The sequence below is a fragment of the Garra rufa genome, chromosome 5 (genome assembly GCF_049309525.1).
Source record: "Garra rufa chromosome 5, GarRuf1.0, whole genome shotgun sequence".
Taxonomy (NCBI): Eukaryota; Metazoa; Chordata; class Actinopteri; order Cypriniformes; family Cyprinidae; genus Garra; species Garra rufa.
Window position 1 is genome coordinate 57,838,934 of NC_133365.1, and position 9,447 is coordinate 57,848,380.

A 9,447-nucleotide genomic window follows, 5' to 3' on the forward strand; every position below is an offset into this window, starting at 1 on the left:
AGAGAGCAGGCAGAAAGCACTTATGAAACAAACAGAAGAGGGTGTCCTTTCCCTGAGGAATAAAATAATGGAGCAAACAATGTGAGAAATTCTGTTTACTTGAATCCACTGGGAAAGTCGCCGCTCTTTCGGAGCAGCTGATTCCAGCGGGACTGAATTTAAGGGTTTATAAAGGGTAAACACGAATGATCATGAAGCAGAGATGATTCCACGAAAATGACGGATTGCTATCATTGAAAACACAAATAAAGTGTAATTTTTTTTTTTATGTTTACAGTTTTTTTTTTTTTTTTTTTTTTTATTGTTGTTTTGGAAGAGGACCACTCATAAAACAGAAGAATGTAAGCTGTATGTGTGTAGATCAGATTTGTCTGTGACTACTTTTTTTATTTGTTTGTTTTGCAGTTCTGTAAATAGCTGCCGCAAAGCAATATTCCAGACTAGTTTGTGTTTTACCGTTGAAACATTAAAAAAAAGTCCCAATCTACGGCATGTCCGTCACTTCCAATGAGTGATTTCAACAGCGATTGTGCGAGTTGTTCTTCGTGCAAGTGTTTTAGCGTTTTACTCATCTTATGGGGGTCTTGATCCAGATTAAATGCTGCATTTGTCTTGTTGGAATTACTGGAATTGAGATGAAGTTGTAATGTTGTCAGACTCAAGAATTATTTATTTCTACATCAGCGCTCACCAATTCAGGAGTTGTTCTTCAAGGAATATAATTTGTTTCTTCATTAGATTTGGAGACATGTTTCATTCCATCGCTTGCTCACCAATGGATTCTTTGGAGTGAATGGGTGCCGTCAGAATGAGAGTACAAACAGCTTATTAAAAACATTACAATAATCCACAATGCCACATCACTCCAGTCCATCAGTTTTTACATCTTGAGAAGACAAAAGCTGTGTGTTTGTAAGAAACAAATTCATCATTAAGACGTTTTTAACTCTGTGCATATTTCTTTCCTGATTCAGACCACTTTTTTACTGGAGAAAGCAATGTTATGTATGGAGTAAAACTTGTATTTAGCTGGAAGCAGCGGTTTGACGTTAAAAACGTTTCAATGATGATTTGGTTTCCTGCAAACACAGTTTTTCGCTTCTCAAGATATTGATTGATGGACTGGAGTGAAGGATTTCTTGTTGATGATTATTGTGATGTTTAATCCGCTGTCATTCTGATGGCACACATTCACTTAACATCTTGAGAAGACATATTTGTTTACAACTGTTTTGAAAAGTTTTCAGTATTTGATCTGTGCAAATGTCTTTCCTGATTCAGACCAAAAAAACTTTTACACTGGAGAAAGAAATATTATGAAGAGAGAAAACTCGTTTTTAGCCGGAAGCAAGGACTTGACATTAAAACGTTTCAATGGTGATTTGGTTTCTTGCAAACACAGTTTTTTGCTTCTCAAGATGTTAATTGATGAACTGGAGTAAAAGATTTCTTGTTGATGATTATTGTGATGTTTTTCCAGCTGTTTGGACTCTCATTCTGACGGCACCCATTCACTTAACATCTTGAGAAGACAAAAGCTGTGTGTTTGTAAGAAACAAATCCATCATTAAGATGTCTTTAGCTAAAATATGAGTCCATAATCCATAATAAGACTTCCTCCAGTGAAAAAAACATCTCACATTAACCCACATATTTGTTTACAACTGTTTTAAAACATTTTCAGTTGTAAACCGTGTTTGATCTGTGCATATTTCTCTCCTGATTCAGACCAAAGGACTTTTCTCTGGAGAAAGCAATATTATGAAAAGAGAAACTTCGTATTTAGCCAGAAGCAGTGGTTTGACGTTAAAAAAACGTTTCAATGATGATTTGATTTCTTGCAAACACAGTTTCTCGCTTCTCAAGATGTTAATTGATGGACTGGAGTGAAGGATTTCTTATTGATGATTATTGTCATGTTTTTATCAGCTGTTTGGACTCTCATTCTGACGGCACCCATTCACTTAACATCTTGAGAAGGCAAAAGCTGTGTGTTTGTAAGAATCAAATCCATCATTAAGACATTTTTAACTAAAATACGAGTCCACCTCCAGCGAAAAAGTCCATCTCACATCAACCCACATATTTGTTTACAACTGTTTTAAAGTGTTTTCAGTTGTAAACAGTGTTTGATCTGTGCATATTTCCCTCCTGATTCAGACCAAAGGACTTTTTCACTGGAGAAAGCAACATTATGGATGGAGTAAAACTCATATTTAGCCGGAAGCAACGGTTTGATGTTAAAAATGTTTCAATGATGACTTGGTTTTCATGCAAACTCACAGTTTTTTGCTTCTCAAGACGTTAACTGGTAAACTGGAGTGGTGTGGATTATTGTGATGTTTTTATCAGCTGTTTGGACTCTCATTCTGACGGCACCCATTCACTCCAATGGTGAGCAACTAATGGAAAGACACATTTCTCCATGAAGAAGCAAACTTATTGTTAACAAACTCATGATTTTGGTAATTCCAACAAACCCTGATTGAAAGGACCATTTGAGATGTTTGTCAGTGTGTTTCTGGATATGTCAAACGTCACCTTTAGACTGTTTTTATTGTTAGTTTCACACGTAAACTGAGAGGTTTCACCCTCTCCCAGGTTTCCACACTTTGTTCTTGAGTTTTTAGATTCATGTTGTCTTTGTGTCAAGTCCACCATACTCAAAACTACAGTTTCTTAGCATTTTTATGTTTAGCTAGTGATTTTCACGTGAATAGTACGAGAGACATTACATGAGCTGCATCTACTGTATTACATCTGTTACCCAAAAACCCTCAACCGCTTTGACCTTCCCATGAAATTTACAAGTACCCACAATTCTTGTTCCCCTTCACCTCTACCTCTCAGTATTGTCTCTAGCTGTTATAATGTCAACGGATGCAACAGAAAAGTCCAAACCTGCCAGTTTCAGTCTCTTTAAGTTTTATTTCAGTGCATGCATTTGGATTCACAATCTAGGTTTTTATTGGCATTGGTGGTTTCTTAAAGAACCTTTAACGTCTATAGAATCTTTCCATTCCACAAAAGGTACTTTGAAATATTACAATGTTCTTCTTTTATTTTTTGAAAGGTTCTTTGGGGAACCCAAAAATGGTTCTTCTTTGCTGTGAAAACCCCCATTTGAAATCTTTATTTTTACGAATCAGTCGTATTAGACATTGAACATCTTTATTTTTTAATTCCCACAATGAAAACTTGATCTGAATTGACCAACTACCCAACCCAGTATTGCACAAGTCAAACTACTTGTCATCATGATCAATATTTTCTAGTGATTTTGAGCTAATTTCAGTCTTCAAACAGCCATCAGGTTGGCGATGGGAGTTACTGGAACATGCAAATGTGATGAGTTGTTACAGTTAAGATAAACAAATTGAATTGGCGTAGTGAACTTGAAACAACATGAGTGGAAGTGAATTTGTGAGCGATTGATCTGCAGGCTGTTAGTGTAAATTTAAAAATGGTTTCTATCCAATCTAAACTCTATGGCTTGGTGATGTTGAGTTATTCCTTGACCGGTTGCTTTAATTTATTGACTTTCTTTAGTTGATGATGCTTTTGTGAAGCACAATGTGCGGTTACTGTCTTTGTCTGTGTGGCTGAACTGGGAACTTTGTAAAGCGTTTTCGGCCAAACTTGCGAACAAATCGAAAGCTGGTTAGAGTTGATGTGATTTGTACATTAGTTGCGTGTGACTTCTGTTGGTTTTATATTTCGCACAGACTAATTATGATGCCATAAACATAATTTCTCCAATTAAAGTCAACATGAAACAGCTTGCAACCCTTTTTACTTGGAAAATGCGATGTTTTAGATTGAAAATGGATATTTATTGTGTAAATATTTTTTAATAACCAATAACATGAGCAACATGATCTTAAAAGCAATTTTATGTGCATTTCAAGATGAATGTTGGTGAAAGATTGGTGTTATTGTGAATTGTTAGGAACATTTTCACTGCAAACAAATTATTTTTTTTACTCTGTCACTGAAAAAAATGATTGATTGAATTTACTCATTTTTTAAGGTTATTGGTTGCACTCAATAAATTAAGCTACATTTAAATAAATTTAGTTTAGTAACTTTTAACATTTTTTACTTAAATGCAGCTAAAATAATTTGACTGCAACCACTTACCTTAATTTTTTTAAGTAGATTCAATGAATAATTTTTTCAGTGCAGTGAAAATATCTAAACATTTATAAATCAAGATACATTTATTTTAAATCTGAAGCTTTTATTTCATTGGATTTACTAAATTTTTTAAGTTAAGTGGTCGCAATCAATTTATTTTAGCTACATTTAAATAAACAAATTTAGTTGACTAACATTCAACATTTTTTACTTAAATGCAGATAAAATTAATTGATTGCAACCACTTACCTTACTTTTTTTAGTAAATTCAATGAATCATTTTTTTTCAGTGCAGTACAAATATATGAACATTCATAAATCAAGATACATTTATTTAAAGCTGAAGCTTTATTTAATTGAATTTACTCAATTTTTTAAGTTAAGTGGTTGCAATCAATTTATTTTAGCTACATTTAAATAAACAAATTTAGTTGACCAATTTTCAACATTTTTTACTTAAATGCAGTTAAAATAAATTGATTGCAACCACTTTAATTCTTTTTAGTAAATTTACATTTATTTAAAGCTAAAGCTTTATTTCATTGAATTAACTCAATTTTTAAGGTAAGTGGTTGCAATCAATTTATTTTAGCTACATTTAAATACATTTAGTTGACTACCTTTCAACTTTTTTTACATAAATGCAGTTAAAATAAATTGATTGCAACCACTTACCTTACTTTTTTTGTAAATTTACATTTATTTAAAGCTAAAGCTTTATTTCATTGAATTTACTCAATTTTTAAGGTAAGTGGTTGCATTCAATTTATTTGAGCTACATTTAAATAAATTTAGTTGACTACCTTTCAATTTTTTTACTTAAATGCAGCTACAATAAATTAATTGCAACCAACTTACATTACTTTTTTTTTAGTAAATTCAATGAATATTTTTTTCAGTGCAGTACAAATATCTGAACATTGATAAATCAAGATACATTTATTTTAAATCTGAAGCTTTATTTTATTGGATTTACTAAATTTTTTAAGTTAAGTGGTCGCAATCAATTTATTTTAGCTGCATTTAAATAAATTTAGTTGACCAATTTACAACATTTTTTTACTTAAATGCAGTTAAAATAAATTGATTGCAACCACTTACTTTAATTCTTTTTAGTAAATTTACATTTATTTAAAGCTAAAGCTTTATTTCATTGAATTTACTCAATTTTTAAAGTAAGTGGTTGCAATCAATTTATTTTAGCTACATTTAAATACATTTAGTTGCCTAACTTTCAACTTTTATTTACTTAAATGCAGCTAAAATAAGTCAATTGCAACCACGTATCTTACTTTTTTTAGTGCAGTACAAATATCTGAACATTGATAAATCAAGATACATTATTTAAAGCTGAAGCTTTATTTCATTGGATTTACTAAATTTTTTAAGTTAAGTGGTCACAATCAATTTATTTTAGCTACATTTAAATAAACAAATTTAGTTGACTAACATTCAACATTTTTTACTTAAATGCAGATAAAATTAATTGATTGCAACCACTTACCTTACTTTTTTTAGTAAATTCAATGAATCATTTTTTTTTTCAGTGCAGTACAAATATCTGAACATTCATAAATCAAGATACATTTATTTAAAGCTGAAGCTTGATTTCATTGAATTTATTCAATTTTTTAAAGGTAAGTGGTTGCAATCGATTTATTTTAGCTGCATTTAAATAAATTTAGTTGACCAATTTTCAACATTTGTTTACTTAAATGCAGTTAAAATAAATTGATTGCAACCACTTTAATTCTTTTTAGTAAATTTACATTTATTTAAAGCTAAAGCTTTATTTCATTAAATTAACTCAAATTTTTAAGTTAAGTGGTTGCAATCAATTTATTTTACCTACATTTAAATAAACAAATTTAGTTGACTAACTTTCAACTTTTTTACTTAAATGCAGCTAAAATAAATTGATTGCAACCACTTACCTTATTTTTTTTTTTGTAAATTTACATTTATTTAAAGCTAAAGCTTTATTTCATTGAATTTACTCAATTTTTAAGGTAAGTGGTTGCATTCAATTTATTTGAGCTACATTTAAATAAATTTAGTTGACTACCTTTCAATTTTTTTACTTAAATGCAGCTACAATAAATTAATTGCAACCAACTTACATTACTTTTTTTTTAGTAAATTCAATGAATTTTTTTTTCAGTGCAGTACAAATATCTGAACATTGATAAATCAAGATACATTTATTTAAAGCTGAAGCTTTATTTCATTGAATTTACTCAATTTTTTAAGTTAAGTGGTTGCAATCAATTTATTTTAGCTACATTTAAATAAACAAATTTAGTTGACTAACATTCAACATTTTTTACTTAAATGCAGCTACAATAAATTAATTGCAACCACTTACCTTACTTTTTTTTTTAGTAAATTCAATGAATATTTTTTTCAGTGCAGTACAAATATCAGAACATTCATGAGTCAAGATATATTTATTTAAAGTCTATCAAAATGAAATTAGCTTTTGATTATTTCCTGATAATTCTTTTTTTCCGTTTTAAGCAAAAACTCTTTACTTTGGTACTTTGTTCACAAAACAAGACTCATTTTGCTTCTAAAGTAAATGTATCTTAATTTAAAAATGTTTTGTAATCAAAATGACAAAATACGAAGAAATTCTTTTTTGCAGTTAATCTGTTTTGATTTTGTGTTTATTTAAACGATGACATCTAAGGATTTTATTGCATGCTAAATTGAAATGACATTAAATGATAGGATTCCCTACAAATGATATAAAAGGGTTGCCTTCACAACGTTAAATTCATTTAAAGTGCCTTCTGTCCACTGGGCCTTGGAGTTTGGAGTCAAAACTGGTTTGGTTAAAGTCTTTCTCGCCTCTATGTGGGTGAGTTAAGATCATTGGAATATCTGCGGTGTTATTGTCTCATAACTCACCTTTAAACAAAAGCAAAAACTGTACACCTAAATCCTGATGTGTTTCATAAAGCGGTTTGGTTGTTCCTTCAGTCATCTTGTGTTATTTCTCAATAGTTTTCTGCAAACACAACATCTGTCCTGAGAATCCTACCTTTGTGAGTTTGTAGTAAATAGCATTTTTTTAGTTCATTTTATTTCCTGCTGTAATTATCGGGGCGTCTTGATGAGGATGAGCCCCTGTAGATGTACAGACTGTTAACGTTTTAGCTATTTGAGTAGATACACGGACATGAGAAACCAGAAACGGACGGATTGGAGAATTCATGTTTGGCGTGGGTTTTTATTTACAGTCGTACCTTTTTGGGGAAAATAAAGTGTTTGGGTTTGCTTCTGTATTTGCCAAATCTAAGTGAAAATGCTGTATTTTCTTACGTGGATGAGGTGTTTCGGAGAAGGCCGTCGGAGGGATTGTGTGTCTGGGAATCAGCTGGAGGAGACACTGCAGTGAACATGAACGTGTGTCATTGTTGTGTGGATTTGAGCTGCCATTAAAACATTCCCCCAGACCTCTCTGAGCCCTTCTGTCCTTTGACCTCATGGAAAAGCATACTTTGATACTACTCTTTTCACATTAAGTGTGCAGTACAGCAGGATGTTTGCATGCAAATTATTTTGAATGCATGAAAAATTTCTTTTTTTAATCTCGTTCTCAACTCAGGTTTTATAAAGCAAAGAAAATGCAATAAGCAACATATCAGTATGGTCTATTTAAATGTTTAAAGAACACACAATCTTTCCAAAGTTAGTTTTTTTTTTACTGTTTAAGGGCAGACACTGCAGGCAAAAACGCTGTTTTTTCATGCACCTATCAAGTTTGATATTTTGGGCTTTTTGGTGTTTCATAAAGTGTTTTTTCAGACTAGAGGAAAGAAAACACCCAAAAGACACTGTTACGTGCTTCTTTTAAAGCACTTTATCTATTTGTGTCAATAGATTTTAATTACAATCCATATTTTTAAAGGCAGTTTTCTCAAAAAGAGTTTTTTCTCCTGCACTGAGCCATAAATCTCCACTTCAGTAGCACTTACACACACCAAACTTTACATTTCTATTTATGTCTATATTCTGAAGGTTTTTACAGAGGGATTTGTTCATATATAATTAGCCTTATTTTATACATTTTATTCACCCAAAAATGGTAAAAAAAAATGTTTTCTGTAGTGTTTTCTGAATTATGGAGTGACAAAATGAGACCAAAACCCCTCTGTAAAAACATTTGACTCTAATATGTCAAAAAAAATTGAACAAGAATTTTGAATCCAGTGTAGATTTCTGTATTAGAAATGTATGCAAATTAGCACATATTTCATTAAATAATACCTCATTTGCATATTTAGAAAACTTGTAATACAAAAAATGTTTGCAATTATTAATGTAATCAATCAACTGAGTAAGGTGATAACTATTAGTTAATTTTTTTCTCCTATTCACCTGCAGTGTCGTGTTCCTTATGAAACACATCAATATGGTCTCTATATAAATGTTTAAAGAACAAACAATGATAGAAATGGTACTTTTTTTTCCAAATTCCAAATATATTTTTCTGTGATTAAGTATGTCTAATTAATTGTGACCATGACACTTGTGCAATTTAACAATTTTTTTAAACAGCCATTTATTAGCCCAAAACTTGATCAAAAATGTGTTTTGTTTTGTTTTGTTTTAGAACCGTATGCAATATTTTAATAATTTAATCATTTTTCCCAAATGTAACTTTAATTTCTTTTTTTATTTTGTTGGTTTGTTTGTTTACCAAATTGTGTTTTCTGTTTTAACTTTTCTGATTCATTTCATTTCATTAATGGTTTAAATCAATTTTAATAATCAAAAAGCATTTAATTAATTGGATTCCTAAAAACTTTTTGTTAAACTATTTGTTTAATTATTTTACAATAATAGGGCCCTACTATAGAGGATTTTTGATCCACAGAAATGTATTTTAATTATTCTGGTACAGTAAATTCCATTCGATTAGGACTGATTTATAAAAAAAACAAAAAAAAAACTTTAACCACTAGAAAAAAGTAAAATGTTAATTTAAATTTAACATATTTTTGTTTTGTTTTCTAATGCAAAAGATACTTAAATCAAGATGCAAAGTGACAAAATAAGTCTTGCTAGACCAAATGAAGTGAGTTTATTTTTAAACCAAGTACAAATATCTGAGGGTGCAAAAAAATCAAAATATTGAGAAAATCACCTTTAAAGTTGTCTAAATGAAGTTCTTAGCAATGCATATTATAATCAGAAATGAAGTTTTCATATATTTATGTTACAACATTTACAAAATATGTTCTTGGAACATGATCTTGATTTTAAAACATGATTTTTGGCATAAAAGAGAAATCAATAATTTTG